Source organism: Pholcus phalangioides, unplaced genomic scaffold, assembly GCF_987345545.1.
Source record: "Pholcus phalangioides strain wild (caught in Gottingen) unplaced genomic scaffold, Ppha-v1.0 ptg000017l_1, whole genome shotgun sequence".
Lineage (NCBI taxonomy): Eukaryota > Metazoa > Arthropoda > Arachnida > Araneae > Pholcidae > Pholcus > Pholcus phalangioides.
Genome location: NW_028301610.1, coordinates 14,081,309 through 14,103,072, shown reverse-complemented (window position 1 = coordinate 14,103,072; position 21,764 = coordinate 14,081,309). Strand labels below are relative to the sequence as shown.

The 21,764-nt window shown below is 34.8% G+C and overlaps 1 protein-coding gene across 9 annotated transcripts in view; it reads left to right on the top strand.

Moving 5' to 3' along the window:
* LOC149072421 (zinc finger homeobox protein 4-like) overlaps positions 1-21,764 on the top strand; it is a 270,194-nt gene that overhangs the window by 117,165 nt on the left and 131,265 nt on the right. For 5 of the 9 annotated variants that reach the window (XM_089246745.1, XM_089246746.1, XM_089246747.1 and 2 more), the window contains one exon: positions 1,680-1,788. The exons of 3 other annotated variants lie outside the window; for them this stretch is intronic. The gene's annotated coding sequence lies outside the window, so the exon portion shown is untranslated. Of the gene's footprint in view, positions 1-1,679; positions 1,789-13,897; positions 13,971-21,764 lie in introns of those variants that run through there. One more of the 9 variants, XM_089246752.1, reaches the window with a different exon arrangement.

Sequence of the window (21,764 nt, the reverse complement as noted above, 5' to 3'; positions counted from 1 at the left end):
CTCGTCAATTTCACGCACATGAGTATTATAAGCGTCGCAAAAAAAAATAAAATAAAATGGCGCTTCTCGTTAAAATAAAAACACACAAAAAATATGACTACTACCCGCGGCACCTGTGTCAATTCAGCGGTAGCATATTAACCTGCTGGACAAGGCTCAGTCGCTGATCAATCGCTTATTGGGTGGTTTATGTATCTTTTAAGTGACTGAGAGAGACGTTCGTCTTTCAGCTACCAGGCGTGACGTCGGGAAAAAAAAGTCTAATAATTAGACAGCAACAAATCAGCAGTTCTCAAGCGGTTATAAATATCAGTTTAAGTCTTCATCATATACATATGTATACACATAGGCTTACACGTGGGGATTTAAAATCCTAGATGGAGGTCGTTAATGTATAGGTACGTTCTGTATCTGATTTACAATGCTCTATGGCTTCCATTTTGTTTCTCGCGGTTCCAAGAAGAGCTCTGGGGGAATGTCTAGTATTTTTTTATTGCATCATAATAAGTTCTGAGAAATAACTTGAAATCGTTGGTTTGCGTTGTAATTTTCCCCCGATGCGAGGCTGGTAATTATTTATTATTTTTCATTATTTCGCATTGTATGCGTGGAAACACAATCGGGAAGTTTTGCACGTGCTTTGCAATAAAGTAAATTACTTAAACAGTTGTGAAATTGACTAATCGTTTGGGTTGGCCTATGTTCGTTTATAATTGAAATTATTTAACCCGGCTTTTGGACGAGTAAAATGGTTAATAGAGTGATAAACGTATTGAATGATTTACAAATATAGCTGGTTGAGATCTCTTAAAAGCTCTTCTCTGGTTGAGATCTCTTAAAGCTCATTTCAACTTAAAAGTTGAAATGAGTTTTATTGTGAGAGCATGACAAAAATATTTAGTATGCCTATTTCTAGATTTTTGTAGTCAAAATTTCGCAATCCGTTTGATTACGATGCATTTCATTATTTTTCATTATTTCGCATTGTATATATGAAGTGCACGCAGACACAATCGAAAAGTTTTGCACGGGCGTTGCGATAAAATAAATTGCTTGAACCTCATTCTGGTGGAACAGAATCAAAAACATTAAGCCCCTCCCGCCCTCCTGGATGAGTTGGTGGAGTGACAAAAGTATTGAATGATTTAGAAAAATTCAACTGGGTTGGATCTCTTTAAGAGCTTAAACTATAATTTTTTTTGTGTAACAACGGGTTTTGTTGTGAGAACATTAGACAAATATAGGCCCTATCTATTTCTGCATTTTGTAGTCAATATTTTGCAATCCGTTTGGCTTTTGATGCGTATATCTTCAGCATTTGGAAATTATTAGAAATCTCTTCAGGAAAATAAAGCTGTTGTTGCAATGAGAATACAGTATTAAAGGTCAGCTTTTCAATGATAACTCAATTATCCATTATTACTGCTGAATCTCAATTCCTTGAATGAATACTTAACGCTATTAGTGAATACGATCGATTTCATTGATTCTAATCACATTAAAAATCAAGTAAGTCTGTCTATAACCTTGAAGTATTCCGGATGAATTGGTGAGTTTTAATATCCGGAATATGTTTGGGTATAAAATATTCAACTTGAATTCTCTTGCTTATGTACGTCCAAAAAATTTCAATTCAATGACTTTTCTGTCTTTTTTTTTTCATTTTATGGGCAATCCAGGAGGTGAGTGCTTAGAACTTTTCCATTGGAAGCGTACTACAGAATCTCTAGCCTTGCTACCATTGGAAGCCAGCTGAGAGCACTAGGCATCGCTGCCTCTGGAAGACAGGTGAGTCTAACGTTTCTTGCTGTATCATTTTCGTGATATTAGTGACTAGTTGCTTCTGTATCTATCCATCGTTTGAGTGATCAGGTAAGAGTAGTAATTAGTGACTAGCATGAACTTGAAAGCATGATTTTTGAATTTTGAAATGTATGTGCGTAAAATGGGCTGGGAATACTACATCCGATATACAAACAATAAAACTCAATCGAATCTATTACGGGTTATGTATTTGAATAAAATTCGAGGATTTATGAAAACTTTTTCACGAACGTCTTAGAACGATTTTCCGGTTTAGGCTTTGCCCATGACTTTCCTGGAATTTTTTTTTTTTTCGTAGGAAGTATGAAATAGGGCGTCTCTCTCTTCCAATACTCGTTCCGTTCCTAGGCAACGAAGTGAGAAAAGATTGCCTTAAGCGAGTGCTTATTTACCATTGTCGAGCACCAGTTCTCGTTTTGACGGGCGCAACAATGTTCTTTGAAAAGCCTCTGGCACTTCTTTCAGTAAGGCTTGTCATTGGCAGGTTATTATTATTCTCGAATGCTTAACGGGTGAAACTGAGCTGCTTCAACGGCGATGGAGCAACTTGCTTTTTTGGAACTAGTCACCATTATTGAAAACGCGATTTGACAATTATTTTTCTTCTTTCACGCGTGTTCTTTTGTACATGTGCGGTTTGACGTGAAGTTATTCGGAATTATTGTTGATAGTCCCACTTCCGTAAACACTCCAGATGGCTAGTGCAGCAGTACCAACCGCTGATTTGTCTCGTTTAAGACATGTCCATCCTGAATTGAATTTTAAAGGACAAATGCAAGCAATAGCTGCTTGTGTAGTTTTCACACGCTATGCTTCTTGCATAATCATGGCTATTGACGAAGTTTTTCGGCTATTGGTTTCTTCTTCGCAGGTGGTAATATATGCAATCGGTCGTATTAAAGGTAAGTGAGTTAATGTCTACGATAATCTGTTCGAAGAGATATCAAGAGAAAAAAAGAGAGAAGTTTTAATGATAAAAGCTCGCCATAGAGAGAGAAGTATCCCACTTTGTCTCGGCTTATTTGTGTTAATTTACAGCCGACGGTAGCCTTCTAACCGCCAAATGTCTCTCGAAGCAGTAGCGGCAGTCAGACCCAATGTGTCTTCGATCGAGCCATAACGTCTTTTCACCCCAGTGTCTTCGGGGACTCGAAGAAGTGATTGAGAATGAGAATAAAGACGGCAATAGGACACAAAAGGTGGACGAAATAGCGAGAAAGCAGATTCATTCCCTCGGCGATTCATGGTCTTCGGGTGCACTAGAGACATCTCGAATAAGTTGCTTTTTTTCTGTTTTTTGATCAATGATCTATTCGCCGTCAGCTATGATGGACATCGCACGTATCCACCGAATATACAAATACTCTGAAACCTCTCTAAGAAGGCTACTTTCCGTTTCTGGAAAAATCGGCGTTCCAGGAAAGTGCGTTGATAAAAATATTTTTGGTCTACGAATGTACAGAAATAAATTATATTCATCAGTTAATTCTATATTTGGCAGTAATACAGCATCGAAGAAGTAACTAGTGAAATGTTTCTTGTCATAAAAATATATCTGGAAGTTTGAAACGCATGACCTATAGCAAAGATATCCTACCCACGGTCCATATATACGGCCCCATTTTCGAACTTACATAAGTGAATATTGTTCTTGACCCTTAAGCAGCACAGCAGAAATCACTAAAGCCCCTTTAGAATGTCATATCTTTTTTAATGAAGTGATCACTTATTTTGCTGTCTATGTTTCATCAAAAAGCGCAAATATGTATCCCCTATTGAAACATATGTTGCAAAACATTTTAGGAAAATAGCATTCAATATAACATGGGCAGATCAAATATTCAAACGTCATTAGAAGTAGTACACATTCATTATTCTGGCATAAAGATAGACGATACTGAACATTTCTTTCGTAATCGTAGGTATTTGTTTTGAGACTTCATTTTGTGATGTTTCCATGAATTGCGAAATTTCGCAATGCTAATTAAATTTGCCCTGACTGATTATTGTTTCCATTCTGCTAGCAAATTCATCGTGTTTTACTGACACATTGCCACCTATAGATAAATATTTACGTATTTTTTTTCACTACCAAATGAAATTCCGTTGCTTCAAGAGTATTCATGCAAATTTTCAAGTCATTCTGACTAGTGGTTCTTATTTTACAACGTTTTGAAATCGAAACTTCAATTATAATCACCCTGTACTGTAGTAGTTTGGGATATCCAGATCAAACGCTCAAAATCATGATGGATACCATCGAAGACAAATCCAGACGAAACTCTAATTTCAAAATAAGAAAAGGGTATTTACTTGAGAGGTAAAATGAGTGAGGCTTTTTGGATTTTTGACAACAAGGAGTAGAAATAACCCTAGATAATAGATACGCGTAGATAGAGAGGAAGGTAAGGGGTAAAATGGAGGTAAAGAGAGAGATATACAACAACCTGTTTGTCCGTTTTTTATGTTTTATTATTATCCGAGTAATGGAAGCGTTTGGAGTTTGGCTTTGATTGCGGTTTGATTTTTTATTTATTCATTATTATTATTTTTTCAATCAATGTGCGAAACTGATTAGTTCTTTGAAACCAGTTCCAGCATCCGATTGGGAAAAATTCTTGTTTACGCAAATCCATTTCTAGATAATTGCAGGTATGCGTATCAATCACGACGTGAGCGATATCACTCCGTTATCACTATTTTTTATTAATATTATTGTGTTTTTAATATTTTTTTTCACTATTATAATGCAATAGAGGAAATGAAATAATTAACAATAAATACATTATTTTGCCCTATTTTTTGCTCTTACAGATTGACAGATTTCGGTTTTATTTATTCTTTTTTTATTTATCCAGGGCCGCCCTTAACAGACGCGGGGCCCAGTGCGAAAAATAATAGCGGGGGTCAGCTGAGTGTAAAAATTTTTGTTGCACCGAAAATGGATAGGACACCTCTTTGTCCCGATTTATATATTTTATCGGGGACAGGAATCGGCTTATTTTGTTTTAGAATATACAGGAATGCTGAGAGATGTTCATACGAAAATTTTATTCACACTATTAAGTTAGCCAAAAAAAATTAATTAAAGTTCAGCATTGAGGGAAATATTTAACTAATGAGAGAAAACATTCTTAAAACTATATACAATGAAAACTTTAAACTCGGGAAAAAAATTGAATAAAATGATTCCAGAACAAGTAAAAATTCAGAATGTATGAAAAAAATAATTTCAGAATTGATAAAAATTCGGAACTAATGAAATAACTTCAGAATTGATGAAGACTCATAATTTACGGTCGAAAAAATTCTAGAATTTACAATTAATTAAAGATATAGAAGAATGATGTAAATATCCTTACAAAAATTTTAAACACACTATCAAATGCAAATTAACACAAAAATTTCCTCAAACTAATCAAACTTCATACTCGATGAGTTAAAAACAATTGATAAATAATACCAGAATAAATGACAGAAATAATACCAGAATAAATGACAGAAATAATACCAGAATAAATGACAGAAATAATACCAGAATAAATGACAGAAATAATACCAGAATAAATGACAGAAATAATACCAGAATAAATGACAGAAATAATACCAGAATAAATGACAGAAATAATACCAGAATAAATGACAGAAATAATACCAGAATAAATGACAGAAATAATACCAGAATAAATGACAGAAATAATACCAGAATAATGAAAATTCCGGATTAAAATAAAAGAATTTGACTCCAGAATTGATGAAAACTCAAAATTTATGGAATAAAAAATTCCATAATGGACGAAAATTCAGAATTAACGAAATAAGAAATTCTAGAACTGATACAGAATTAACGGAAAAGAAATTCCAGAATTGATTAAGAATCAACGGAAGAAAATAACTTCAGAATTGAAGAAAATGTTTTCAGAATTGAAGAAAATGTTTTCAGAATTGAAGAAAATGTTTTCAGAATTGAAGAAAATGTTTTCAGAATTGAAGAAAATGTTTTCAGAATTGAAGAAAATGTTTTCAGAATTGAAGAAAATGTTTTCAGAATTTAAGAAAATGTTTTCAGAATTTAAGAAAATATTTTCAGAATTATCCGTAGAAAACAAATTCCAGAATTGATGAAAATTCAGAATTAACCTAAGAAATAATTTCAGAATTGGTGAAGGCCTCCAATAAATTCCTATGAGTATGGGGACCCAGAAAATGGGGGGGGGGGCCTGATGCGATCGCACCTGTAGCACACTGTTTTTAGCAGTCTAATTTTTTTTAAATTGTAAAATCTGAGAAAGGAAAAATTGGATCAATTGAGGGAAATTGTTGGTTTTATTTTTTGGGTGAGTGAGAAATGCTTGGTGCTGGCGTCGACATTAAAACAATTACCGCGCCTCCAGCCCCTTTGCTAGTAAGCCACATTGACTGCCGCCATATTGATTTCGGCTAAGACACCCGCCACATACTGACTCCATCTCTCTTCTAACACTTGGTTCGTATTTAGGGCTCTCGGAAATAAACGGTTCTGTAATTCTGTGCAATTCTGGGATGTGGGGGAATGGATTCTTGGCTTTCTTTCTCCGGGTAAGATAAAAATGAATCCGGGAAAATAATCGGGCCAAAAAAGAGGAAAACCGGCAACCCTTACAGATTAAAAACCAATAAAGAAACTCGCTTGTAAGTATGAGTCAGATATACGTATAAAAAAAAAATCTATATAATAATTTCATGGAAGAGAAATTTTTCCCACACAGCTTGGAAATAAATAGTGGATGATATGGCTTTGGATGACATCCCGATAGTGATTTTTTTTTGTTTTGGTGCGTGTGCAGTTGATGGTCACTGGAGATGAATGTGTGGTTAAGGTTGTGTTTGGATTTTTGGATTTGATTATAATTGAGACTGGACTTGGGTATTTTGTGGCCTGGTGTAAAAACTGTTTTGTAGCCCTGTACAATATTTATATACGTGCTTTTCACCGGAATGGGTTGAAGGAGCTCTTGCCCTACCTCTGGGCGTTGAATTTTAGTTTTTATTCTCATTTTTGTTTCATACGTGTACCGAAAACTAGAAACAGATGAAATAATTCAACACTTGAACTCCAAATTGACTATTTCAGCTGGACATCAACCATAAGGGCAATGTAATAATCACCCAAAACACCGAATACAGTATCGCCGATATTTTCAGTCACTCACGAAAATGGACATTGTTTAGTCGAAAAACATCATTTCCCTGTCAGCCTTAATTATTATTTTTCAGGTTAATAAATCAGAAAGAAATAAAAATTGAAATTACGACATAGCAGTGAAAACCTCAGAATTTCAGTTTAAAAAAATCAACTTTCAATCAGCTTTGAAATACTATCTCAAAAATTTTAAATCGACAATTGTGTAGAGTGTGAGTGTGTTCAACTTGATTTCACCAATTTTTGAGTGAAAAATTCACACACACACACAGTTCACCATTGAAACGCAACATGACCGTCAGTTGCATAAGAGAGCCTGAGTGGCATGGTGGTAAGATGCTCGTCTACCATCTTGAAGGTTGTTGTCAGGGTCCCGGGTTCGAACCCAAGGGAGGATATTGAGAAGATATTTTCCCTAACGAACTCGAGGCGACCACCGATAGACAGCGCCTTCACTTACAACCCATCTCACTAATGGCAGTAAATTGCACTATAGCGATATGGCCAGAGTTGGTGTTTGGTGAAGAAGAAGTTGCATAAGAGACAATAAACGTTTCCAATCTCTTTTCAGATGCTCCTAAAACTAACCATTGTCCAGTAATAAGACACTTTTGCCCTCTCGGCTTTAAAAGACATACTTTTTTTTAACAAAATAAAATTCAAAATTTCTTCCATCATATATATATTTTTTTACGTGATCCTCACGTATTCCCAAGGGATCAGCATGATCCGTCCAGGGAATTTGTTAGTAAACATCCATGCCCGAACCGGGATTCGAACCCAGACCTGCATAGTGAAGAGCTAATTCCCTAACCTAGTTAGACATGTGAGACATTTAGACATTTTTAGTGGCGAAATTTAATCAACTTGGTATCCATGGGGTCCAGCTAGAATGGTCAATTTAAAGTACGATTTTTTTAAATCAAAATGTTGCAGAGTCGTCATTGCCGTGTTGTAATGACTATTTCATTTTTTTTCGGATTTATTAGCGAAAAAGTATATTTAACAAGGTTGACAGGGAAAACGATGTTTTTCGACTGGACGATGGTAATGTTTTTGCATGTGTGAGAAGCGATGATATTTAGTTATGTGGATATCAGATGGTCTTTACAGTATTCAGATGAAATGGCCAGTTAAGTTTGAAAGTGTTAAATCATTTCATTTGTCGCTAGTTGAATATTTTTGAATTTATATTGTCAAGAATTATTTCTAATTACTATCATTAGATACACTAGTACCGAAGACTGAGAAGGTAGGAATGTCTTTTTACTGGACAATGGTCATTTTTGTGAGCATCTGAAAATAGATTGGAGACATTAATTGTCTCTTGTGCTATCTCGAAAATTTAAAATTGATAAATTTATACCGTATGTTCAATTTGATTCTACCAAATTCTATATGACCATCGTTTCCATTCTATTTTCAGGCGCTCACAAAAATTACCATTGTCCAATTTCTAGACATTTTTACCATCTTGGCATTCAATATTCAATATCGCCATCAGATAAATTTCACTGTCCATATTAGGTTATAGTGACCAGGCAATTTGCTGAGCACCCTAGATAACAAACCAATCCGAAAATCTCATACACCAACACGTTCACCAGTCAACTGAACAATAAAAAAAAAACCTCTCGCCCAATCAACTTATATTTCTTCGATTCAATTACAACAATAGAAAAATCACATTCAAGCAAGCAAATTCTAGGATATATCTTCCCCCCTTTACTTAACTTTCCACATCTGTGAAATCGAACAATCGAACTCGAATAATAATGAAAAAAAATTGGGGAAAAAAAAACGTATGCAAATGGTTTCAATGCGATCTCAAACGTCTTCAAAACCGGAATAATAATGATCCGGGGAAAATTTTCTCATTTTTTTGTAAATTTTTTTTTTTTCGAATTTTCTCCCTCTTATGTGAATAAGAGCGGTATATCGTCTCTCTCTCTCTCTCACTCTGTTCCATTTGTTAGTTCCTTTCATTTTCTTTTATCCTAGAAATTGTATGTGCTTCTTTCTCCATTGTCTCCAGATTTCTTTATCCTGTTTTTTTATTATTATTTTATTATTATTATTTTCGATCTGTCTTACTGACAGTAGCTTCATTCCACGTGGTATGTGTGTGTGTTTTTTTTTCTTTTTATCCCGTGAGATTTGATATCTCTCTCTTAGCTGTTCTTTTTTTCTGTTTTTTCTGTAAAATCGGCACGTGTCTGTGTTCTTGTGAAGTATTGAGAAATCACCTTTGTGTTTTCTTTTTGAGCATTTTTCCTCTCAATTGTTTTTTTACCTCTCTTCCCGTTTTTTTTTTTTGGAATTCATTTAGTCGAACAATTATATCTAATGTAACTGGTAACTGTGTTTGAGGAAAAAAAACGTATGTTGACTAGAAGAAAATGATAATTTTTGAGAGTGTCTGAAAATAGATTGTTGATAATTACTGTTCTGGATGATTATTATATGGTTTTATGAGCCAGCTGAAAAGGTCAGTTTGGATTTCGAAATGTTCACAAGTCAATTGTCACTGTTTAGAAGTAACCTAAACTGATGCCTTTATGGCATCCAGCTGAAATGGTTAATTTAAAGTTTAATTGTTTAAATTTAATTTTGAAGTTGTCACTGCCGTGTTCTAATATTTAATGGTTCTGTTAATTTTTCTAGAATTTATTTTTAGTCAAAAATAATATTCAATATAACTAAGGCCGATATGAGAAAAAATGTTTTTCGACTGCATGATAATTTTTGTGAGTGTCTGAAAGATTATCGTGATAACTACTGCTTTGGATGACTATTTAATGGTTTTTTTATGGTTGGCGCCTGGCTGAAATTGTCAGGGTTTAGAGTTTTTTTTTTTCTTTATTTTTTTTGGAAATTAGTCAAATATTTCACTAAACAAAGCTGTGAGGGGAAAAGCATTATTAATAATAGAAATATTTATGGTGTCCAGCTGGAATGGTTAATTGGAAGCTTGGGTTGTTTTTAAAGTACATAAGTTTAAATTTTTATGTAGTCACTGCCATGTTATAATGAAAAACTTAATTTTTTTTCGGATTTATTCAACCTCTTCACACCTGAGCCAAAACTAACTATTAAAAAATTTTTTTTTGATTGATTTGTTTTTACTGTAAGTCGAAATGCCTTTTAAAAAGGGAAAAAATAATCAGTTTATTATTTTGGTCGATATCTTTACTAGGATCTTTTGAGTTAGATACGCATATGTATACTTCAGGGCTTAACTTGGAGAAAAGAATCATTAAAAACCATTTAAAACCGTTGAAAATACGTATATGATCGAAGAGGTTAATTGAAAAATTATATTTAATAAAACTGCCAGGCAATAATGTTTTTGACTGAACGATATTAATTTTTCGTACGTGTCTGAAAATTGATGATATTTAGTGATTATGATATGAAATGGCCTCCAGCTGAAATGGCCAGTTGGAAGCTTGAAGTGTTTCTTTTATTGTTTTTTGAAAGTTTGCTGTTGTAAATTGACATTGCTTAAAGTTTTAGAATTTTAGTCAAAACTCATTTTTAATTTAACCATATTATTAGTAACCTCTATAGTGTCCAGCTGAAATGGTTAGTTTTGAAGTTGTCTTTGCCGTGTCGTAATAGATTATAATTTCAAATTTTATTTCGAATTCATTCGATTCATTTGTGACTGACGTTGCGTTTGCGCAAAGCCTTGTTTAAAATGTTTCAAGTAAATTTCATTTAAATTTTTGTATGGAACGAACATTTTTAGGAATTTTTAAATCTTTAACTGGATAGAGTATGATAGTATATATATATTAAAATTTGTGTATTATATATATTAAAATATAAAAATGATTTTTTATGATTTTTAAAAAATGAAATTTTCAGAAACGTTATCCTGATTTTTTTTCATCTTCAATCTTCTTTTTTCATGAAATATCTTATATATATATATAAGATATTTCATGATAAATATATTCTTCTTATTTCTCAATAGAAAACTGGTTTTTTTTTTTGAATTGTTTTTGTTGCAGGAAACATGGTTTCCCGAAATTATAATTAATAATTATTTCAACTGTGAAGTAAGCTTATTAATTCAGATAGCATAAAAAGTTAATTTGTTGGAAAATTACATCAATTAAAAATTAAAACAATGCCCAATTATATATTTTGAATTTCTCAAATATGTTATTTAATTAGCCAGTAATACTGTGAAATGTTTTTCGACTGGTCGACTTTCCTGTTTGTTGTTTTTGTGAGTCTGAAAATATCGGTGCTTTAGAGAATTAAATATATACAACCTTTATACAGCTTAAATAGTCAATCTGAAGGTTGAAAGTGTTAAATTATTTCACCACTAGTTAAATATTTTTTTAAAATTTATTTTGTCAAATTTAAGTCCAATTCGTATGAATACATCACTCTACACGGCCGAGAGGGGAAAAGGTTTCTGAGTGGACTATATTAATTTTTGTGAGCGGGTGAAAATGCATTGAAGAAATTAACTTTTCTGGATAATTGGTAGATGGCAATCGTGGCGTCCAGCTAAAATAGTGAATTTGAAGTTTGATTTTTTTTTTTAAAGATTTGGCATTGTCGCTGGCATGTCTTAATAGTTATCTTATCTGACGCTATTCAACGTTTTTGGAATTCATTCAATCAAAAATTATATCTAATGCAACCATGGTTGAGAAGGAAAATTGTCCTTCGACTAGACAATGATAATTTTTGAGTGTGTCTGAAGATTAGATGAGTGACACACAACACACACTATTAGATAGCTTTTACTGTCCATCTGAAATGATCAATTTGAAGTTTACCGGGTTTTGTTTTTGAAAATCTGAGATTGTCACTGACGTGTCTCGTAAAAATTATTTTAGTTTCATTAATAAAATTATTATTTAGCATTTTATGGAATTCATTTCGTCTAAAATTACATATAATGCTACCGAGATGTCTTTCTACTGGACTATGATGATTTTTGATCGTGTCTGAAATAGATGAGTGACATTTATTGCTAAAGAGGATGATGACCTTTATGGCGTCCAGCTGAAATGGTCGATTCGAAGTTTCAAACCATTCTTTTTATTGTTGATTGAAGATTTTGGTTTGACGCTGACGTGTCGTAATAATTATTTTATCTAACGCTGTTTAATGTTTTTGGGATTAATTTCGTCAAAAATTGCATGTAATGTAACCGAGGTTGAGAGGAGAAAATGTCCTTCGACTGGGCAATGATAATTTCCGAATGTCTGACAATTTTATGAGTGATACTTATGCTTCGGACATATAGGTGCCGGAACCTACGGGCTGAGGCCATTTGAGTCCCCCCCCCAATGAATTTTATAAAGGGGCTGGGTGCTGCCCCCCCCCCAACAATTGCTGCACCTTCCTCCTGCGTACGCGTTTGGGTCCCGTATGTACGGGACGACCATCAATTTTCAGCCCCTCCAATGTTTTCTTTACGTCGGCGCCTCTGGCTCCGGATGACATATTAGATGGCTTTTAGTGTCCAGCTGAAATGATCAAGTTGAAGTTTGAATGTGTTTTTTTAAAGATATAGCATTGTCACTGACGTCTCTTAATAATTAATTTTTCTATCGATATTTAAATCGTTGGAATTCATTTAGTGAAAAATTGCATCTATGTAGATGTCTGTCTATTTGACAATTGTCATTTCTAAGAGTGTCTAAAAATAGAGTGAACAATTTCCATCAAGGAAATTTTAAATTATTGGAATTAATTAATTAAAAACTATATCTATTGCAACTGAGGCATAGAGGGGAAAATGCCTCTCGACTGTACACGTAATTAATTGTTGAGTGTGCCTAAAATTAGATGAGTAACACTTATTGCTCCGGGTGATTATTTAAAATGGCTTTAGTGTCCAGCTGAAATGGCCAAACTGAAGTTGTTAGGTGTTTCCGAATTTTTTGAAGATTTGTCATTGTCACTGACGTGTTATGATAATTATTTTACCTACAGTTGTCTAACGTTTTTTCTCGATTCCATTTTGTCAACAGTTAAATCTAAGACAGCGAGATGTCTTTCAACTGAACAATGATCGTTTTTGATCGTGACTGAAAATAGATGAGTGAAATTTATTTTTGCAGATAGAGGGATGATGGCCTTTATGGTGCTCAGCTGAAAGGGTCAATTTGAAGATTCAAATCATTTTTTTTTTCATTGTTTGTTTAAGGTTTGGTTTTGTAACTGACGTGTCATAATAATTATTTTATCTTCGTTTTTTAATGGTTTTCTCGAATCTATTCTGTCAAAAATCTAATACAGCAGGATGTCTTTCGACTGGACAATGGTCATTTCTGATCGTGTCTCAAAACAGCTGAGTGACATTTATTGCCATAGAGGGTGTCCAGCCGAAATTTGAAATTGAAAGTGTGTGTGGTTTTTTTTTTTCATTGTTCATTTGAAGGTTTGGTTTTGTCACTGACGTGTCGTAATAATTATTTTATCTACCGCTATTTAACGTTTTTTTAGCCATCTTGTCATCACGCATAAGCAACGACATCAGGGTAAGGTGGTGTGGTAAAGAGAGTGGGACTTCTTATCACCTTATCTGTCTTCCTTTCTTCTAATTGGCTTGCCTGACTACACCTAGTTTTCCAGTTTTGGACTTTGTCCCGCCATTTCATAGTTAATGAACAACAAGGCAATAACTGTATATCCGTACCACACAACCGTTATCAGCATCCTCTTAGTTCTTGAGCAACTTTTTTTATTTTATTTTTTTTTATCCATGCATGTACTTTTGGGATCGGTCAGTTCTTGTAAGAAGTGCAAATGAAAAGATAATGTTGTTGTTCTTTTTTTTTCCTATTTTTCCTCTATTTTTCGTCTCCTCTCTGCCCTCGTCATATTTCATACATTATCATTTGGAGTCTTTGATTCGTTCTATACGTGACTAATAATAATCGAACTGCTGTTATTGATCGATATTTTTTTAAGGGAATTAATCATCAAGGTAGGTTTTTTTTCTTAATTTCCTTTTTTTTTTTTGCTTCTATGAAATCTTGAGTCATTGGTTGTCATTTTTATCCATGCTGGAGTAAATGGTCAGTGTCTAGTATTGAACGCAATGAGCCATTTATTTTCTATAATTTGAAGAACTTATACGAAGAATAGAGGTCGTTGGGATAATAGATAAGAGGTTTGTTGTTTTTCCGTCCATTTTTTGGCTGCTTTTTCGTGTTTGTGTGAAAGTTATAAAGGAAAGGAGACGTTATCCATGGCACAAAATATTAGTTTTTACTCGCCATTATGCTCATGCGCGTTGGAGATGGTCTGTATTCCGTGTTTAACCATAAAATAACTTCTTTATTTAGTCGCGAGGGTAAAGAACAATTAAGAAAAAATTAAATATCGAAACAACGAAGTTCTAAGAGACTTCATTATTTTGATATTTAATTTTTTTGCGGTGCACGTTCGACTTTAGGAGAGCAGCTGAATATTCAGCTAATGAACTGCAAGCAGATATAATTGCTGCTTTCGGTTAGCTTTCTTACTTTTGCAGAGCTTTTAAGAAAACAGTAACTAATGTTTGGATTCATATGTTGCCTGATCACACTGAACTAATCATACTTATATATAAATAAATGCGTATAGACATGCGTATATAAAAATAATAATAATAAAGATGCATATGCATACTTAGATACGGAATATTGAGTTAGTCAAGGCCGGATATCATTCGAAACAACGAAGATGGCCCCCAATTAAGGACTGAGACTGACATTTTTTTTGCAAGAAATTACAGATAAACAACATATTCTTTATTCTATCGTTTATCAAGATTTAGTTCAAAACTCCACAAACTGCAAGTACTTTCCTAATTTCACGTTACATTTCATAAAACCGTTCGGTCATTGGTTCAAAGGTAAATTTTTTCGTGTTTTATTGCTTAATAGTAAAATTATAATCATACATATAGTCCAGTTTTAGATTAGTACTCTCGTCTCGAAAACCTTCAAGATAATATCGCCTAATCAGCATTTTTTTCATTAATAATGATAACAATAATAATCTTTCCTGGTCTTCCTTATTGGCCGTGGATAATCAGGTTTGCGTTATGGTCAATGCCAGAATGTGTTTTCTTCGTAACCTGTCATTACGGACATGTTAGAAATTCAACAAGTGACTGATTTACAGTTTGGTAAAAAAAGAGCCTAAAAAAACAGCAAAAAATACTATTTTTATGTTGTTTAGGTTTTTCCTTATCTTTGTTCTTGAAAAAGAACATTCTTTTTTATTTTTTATTCTCCTTGTCTCTTTCTTACCTGTCGCATAAAAACCAAAGAAAATTTAGTTAACACACCCTGGCTACGGGTCGACCTCAGTCGTTAATTCGAGAGCTTTCATTCATCATCGGGACTCGACCCTTCGACCCTGTTGGTTAACGATGTGGTATTGTGTCCCTCTCTCTCTCTCTCTCTCTCTCTGCATTTTTTTCTATCTATTTTCTTATTCTTAAGGACACCCGCTAGGTAGACCTGTCCCGAGTTGGACGACGACGACGACGTTTGACAGTGACGCATATTTCCAGAGATTCTGGTGCTAGGTTTTGTTGTTTGTGGTGGTGGTGTGGACTGACTCTCTCTTCTTTCTCAGCTGGTCGTTAATTTCTAGTACTGTTTTCTTTTCTTACCTTCATACATAGACAGGGGATGCATTACAAATTTACAAATTGCAGTATTGGTACGTACCAGTCGAATCACGGCACCTTTGAGAAACAGGTCGAGTCAGGTCTGATTTTATGGCCATTCCCTTCATTCGTTAATCTTATTGGTGGTTGAGGGAGGTTGCAACAGAGTTCAAGATACAACAAGAAGTGCGAAGAAGACTTTGAAGGGCCCAACCTCACTCTCCCTCTCGCTTTCTCTCTCTCTCTCTACCACCTTGATCTGCCAAAGTTGCTTGCTGCCATCGTGTCCACCCCCGAAGACAATGCCGGCCCATAACAATTTATCACTGTGTGTATGTGTGAGGAGAAAGAGCTCCTCCTGGATGTTTCAGCCTGCTAGCTGCCTTTTCTGCCATCGTTCTTATTTTTATTCAGTGGTAAGATCCCAACTAAGTACGTGACTTTCTTTGGAGGACCTCCTGTCGCTTCCGGAATGCGAGTGGATGGAACTCGTGTCCTTTTTGGAATTTTTCTACCAGCCGCCCCTCCGATTCGTTATTTCGTCCTCCCCATCCCTCTTGAAAAATAAATAATAAAATGAAGCATCTGCCATACTTTTTTTTTATTTTAATGCCTCCGACATCATTGATTCATCTTACCTTGTATCCTTTATTATGCGTTCAAGTTGAGTTGAACGCATTAGGATATTAGATTGATGCCCTCTGGCCTTTCGGATTACTTCGTGTGTTGCTGTATTCGTGGTTTTTATGGTTGTTGTCTACAGGGTAATTTTAAGTGGTCGGAATTTTCTGAATTTTTTGGTGGATATTCGTGAAGCGAGAGATTTGTTTGGTTCAATTAGTTTAAAAATTTCTTGGCAGTTATTATGATGAAAACTGATACATTTACGTTTACGAGGGACATGATAGATATTGGTTTCATAGACGCAAATTCTGAATACCTAAATAGCACTACATATATGAGTGTTTTGGTGCTATAAACACTGAAAATTGTATAATCTGGGCAGATTAATGACCTCATGAACTACGCCAGTTGCCAACTGCATCTTACAATGCGACAATGAATATTTTACAGCAGCCACTTGTGACACCGTTGGATTGTGACCCTCGGAGTCTGTTCAGTTGGAATACAGACGAGTGCATAATGAGCATTCGTTGACAAACGCGTAATGCTTATTTACTCTTGTATTACATCCCACCGTGATGGCATAACAATTGCTTCTCTAGCGACAAATTTTTTAACTCAAGTTTTTTTATTCATGAACATCATAATTTTTTAAAGAAATAATATCATAATTTTTTAAAGAAATAATATCATAATTTTTTAAAGAAATAATGATATACATAATGTAAATAAATAATTTTTGGAAGTTGAAGAAATAAATATTTTTATTAATTTCAGGACTAAGTATTTTTTCAGAATCAAAGAAATGAACAACTACATTATTAAATAAATAAATAACTTCAGTATTGAAAAGATGAGTGATTTCAGAATTAATCACAGTAATAATGATTTCAGAATGAATGAAAAATCATTTCAGAATTGAAGTAGTAATAATTATAGAAATAAATAATTACAAAATTAATCAAAGTAGTAATCATTTTCAGAATTGTTCAAACCACAGTAATTGAAAATTCAGAAATATTGAAAGAATTGATGGAAATCTTCAATAATTTATGGGACCTGTTTGACTCTCGGCCCCACTGGCCCATCTAATAATACGCCACTGTATAAAGCATTGTATCGGTGTTTTGGATCTAAAACTTTATATTTCACCGTAAACTGACTCCTTGTTGATAATTCCGATCAGTGAAGTCAGTGAAAAAAAATAGTTTATTATAATTATCACAGTTTCGGTTCCACAGTATTGGAAGGCGACGTCAGTGTGTTAGGGATGTTATAGGTGAAATATATCAGTCGGTTGGTAAGGTTTTTTTTTGTCGGTGGAGGTAAGAAAGAGAGGATAAGAAGAAGAGAAAGAGAGTCGAATCGGCGATGAGAAAAAGATATAAGAAAAAAAAAATAAGAGGCGATCCAAGAATAAGAAAAGACAAAATCGTGAGAGAAAGAGATCAGGAGCCTGCTGTGGGAGGATCAGTGGCAGGAGAAGGGATTGCGCAGTGGTCACTAGTGGTCTTTTGTGCTGTCATTCCCGGGGCTGCAAATAGACACTAAGGATTGGCCGAAGTCCGCAGGGGATTGAATCGGATTTAATTGGTTGGTCTTTGCCTTTAAACGCTTCTCAGGGATAACGGTGGTAGAAGGAGAGAGAGGAAAATGCTCAAGCCGATTAACTTCAAGCTATTTTAGATGTGGCTTTTACGTTTCACTGAATCCCCCGATCGAACCCTTCTTTTTTCCATTTATTTATACTGTATTTTCTTTATTGATACCGTCCGATTACTTTGCTGACCACGTGTCGAGTTAGGGTTTTTTTTTAATCGAAACATTATAATTACAGCTGCTTATTAGAGGGTGTTTGTGATTATATTAGATCGGTTTCGGTCTTTTATGATAATTAAATCCCGGAACTTCAGGCAAAATGCCTTTTTTTGCTTATTTTTAAACTTTTTTTCTGTAAAAATGCCTTCTTTGCATTTCTTCTGCTGTAAATGCTTATTTCGACACTGTTTTATGTTTGTCCTATTGCGGTCCTATGTCGAGGTGGACTTGACATCAGGAAAAAATGACACTTCATTGCTATAACGGCCCCTTACGATTACAGGAAGGCCCCCTGTAAATTTGGCTCTTTAGCAGAACTTATAAGCCAATGAGCTATAAAGTACAAACTGACCAACCTAATACGGGAAAACCTCTGTATTGCGAAGAGTTAAAGGCTATATTCTGTAAAGCACGGATATTTTATAAATCGAGAACCTGGAAGGAAATTTCTTTTATAAACATTTAAATTCTTAGTATTAAAAATTCTCATCAGATCTCCCCAAGTCCCATTTAAACGCAAATATGCGTTAATTCCTGAGATATAGGCATCAGCCAAAGCTTGGAATTGCTAAGCATAGAAATGATAAAGACTTTTCACCTTTGCTTATCTACATAGTTTATAGCAATCAATGTACCATCAAATTCACATGGAGATTATTAAAGCAGATTTTAATTAAAAAATAATTATAATTATTCGCTCATCATTGTTCTTTAATTTCAGCTAACATTGTTTTGCATGTTGGCTAATTACGTATCTAGTGAAATAAAATCGCCTCCGACCTAAGCTTGAAGGGTCAAAATAATTTAGTTTTGGCCTGATAGTGTATCAATTTGGCTTGGCTAATAATAATTGATATAATAATTAATATATACTAATATGGAAACACAGACAGAGTAAATTTGTTAGTCATTTTTCGGACCTTTCATATATTAATTTTTACTTATTTTTCCTTTTTTACATTAATTACAAATGCCTTTTTTAGTGCCTTTTGCCTGCCTGCCTATTTTTACAATTTTTACAGTGCCTAAACTTCCGGTATCTAATGATAATTATTGACTCAGCTATATAGAAAGGTAATGTCCAGTTTTTCTGGAAGACTACGTTGGACAATGATATCCTGTATATTGAAAAGTATATGTAAGACGGCTATGGATGCTGCCCTATCCGAGTCAGAATTGGGCTTGTGAGAAGGTGTGTTACCGAAACAAACTCAGAAGAGGTTTCTGATAGTCTCGTGTACCGTTTTTCCTGGATATAGCTACTTGTTTCCATTGTCTCGTTGTTTTGTTAAGTTCTTTTGAAAGATTTAATTAATGCACACATATATATTGCTAAATCCAGAACTGTCTTGGAGCTTGGAGGGCCTGGGACAACGCGTTTATTGGGACTTTTTCGTTCGAATTAATGCTTCAAGAACCTTGTATATCCTTGATTTTCTAGTAGTTTTCAATAATTTGAGGGTTCGGGCCCAGTTAACAGAAAAAATTATCAATTTATAGATTCGTTGCATGGAAAATATTAGACTTACGCTTTCTTTTTACAAAGATGTACTTAGTCCCTATATCCTACAGCCCGGTTCCCTCTATAGCAAATGTATGGTGTAAAAAACAAGATTCATCTTTGGCATCTTTCCTACGTCATGGTTTTTTATGTGCATGCACCCTTCCTAGGTATTTTATTAAATTATTTATTTTTGTGAATTTATAGTGTTTTTTTCAAATGAAGAACGATCCCCGGGACCTAAAAGCTACCACCCCATCCATCATCTCCCTCTTTGTGGGGGACTATAGCTATCGTAGCGGGCATAAAAATGGTACAAATATAAGAATTGAATTTCTAGAACATTTACAATTGATTTAAATTGTTAATATATAGATGCAAAAATTATAATAAAATAAATAAATAAAAATTGGTCCGGCCCCCCCCCCTAATTTTTTTAGCCCTTCCAATATTTCCAACAACCGTCTATGATTTAACAGAGAGAGAGAAACGAGATAGGATTTATTATACTATCAATCTGTGGATATCATTTGTAAGAGCATATGAGGCCTTATTGACAAAGACACACACATGCAGGCCCCTCAGGCCAGGACTCTTGAGCCCCATCCCAACGAGGATTTTTATCGAGCTTTTCCCCCTACACTGATTTTCTAGTTAATTTGTAGTGAAAACAAAAAACATGTTGGTCTTTGGGCAAGAACGCTGTCAGTCACGCTCTTGTGGGAGCTATGTCATATATTTCTTTCACCCCTTACCAGAAAAGGCCCAAACTCGGCCCTACATGGAAAGGGAAACACAAGTCGTATACGCAGAAGTGAAGTGGGCTGTTCGGATGGGAGCAGATGTCTTGTGCCAGGGAACGGAACCGGTGGGGGCATGGAATTTCATTCACATTTTGCATTTAAATTCAATTTTTACAATTATATTATTTTGAGACTCGGTGCGAAAACAGTTTTCATACCCTCTATAGGCAATATCTGAATTTGTCCATGGGCCCTGACAAGAAGGGAACTGACAGAACTCTAAGCTGGAGGCCCGTGGATTCATCAAAGAAGGTTCACTATAAACTCACAAATAAAATCAATGTTGGTGGCTCGCTGAAATGTTGCTTGCTTTACCTGGAAAGAGGGCCTACTTGTACTTGGCCGCACATGAGGCTGACAAAGCTCTAGCCCCGGGGCTCAAGACAAAAAAATCAAATCGTTTGTTCTTTGCGATGTCGGGGTTGGGTTCGTTTCTCAAAGCCGAAGTAGAAATTAACCGTGGAGAGATCCATGAAAATTCTTGCTTGGGAGAAAGCCAAAGATCCATGCCTTAACCCTTTCCACGGCATAGTAGAAATCACTAGACCCCAATAAAATGATATATTTGTAATAAAGTAAGATTTCTTCAGATTTTCAGTAGGTGCAAAGTTTAGAGAACTCGGTGTTCTATTGAGAAAAAAATCAACCATACAAAATATTCGAGCCTGTCCATGCTAAAATAAAAGGCTTTAAAAGAGACGAGATATCTCGTCATTGTCGCTGAGAGGGTTTCAAATCTCAGGTGAAAGGTGCAGCTGGAAGACTACGTGCCTGCATGTACGTGAGTATACAAAATGAGTAAAACAAAAAAAAATTGAACGTTTTTATAAGACTTTTAAAGCATAAATTGGGACAGAGGAGCCCCAGCAGATGCTTTATATCCCTGGGCATTTTAACTCGATAAGGCCAGGAGTGGCTTTAGGACATGCGATCCATGCATTGGATCCGGTGGTGATTAGCTAATTCATTTTTGCCCATTTTTTTCTCGTGTATGTCCGGACCTTGCACTCACATATCAACGGGGCCGCGGGTTTTCAAATCTTGAAGTTAACCCTTCAGCCGCGGGAAACGTGAATATTGTGGTTAACATATTCTATAAAATTCCTCGGGTCACATGGTATTATCGCGTTCTATATACACATGCGAAAAATATATTCCGCGATTTTCTACAGAAAAATTCCAAAACCACCGCAATGGAGGATTAGGTTAAAGCTAAAATTTATATGAAAGAGCCCCAACAAATTCTTTGTCTGATGGCCTTCCAACTCGATAAGACGGCTATAGATTCAGCACTATATAAATGTGTATATACTTCTTTAACAAAAGCGGGTGCGCCTAAATACATGATTGGAACGGCTGACCAAGTATAGT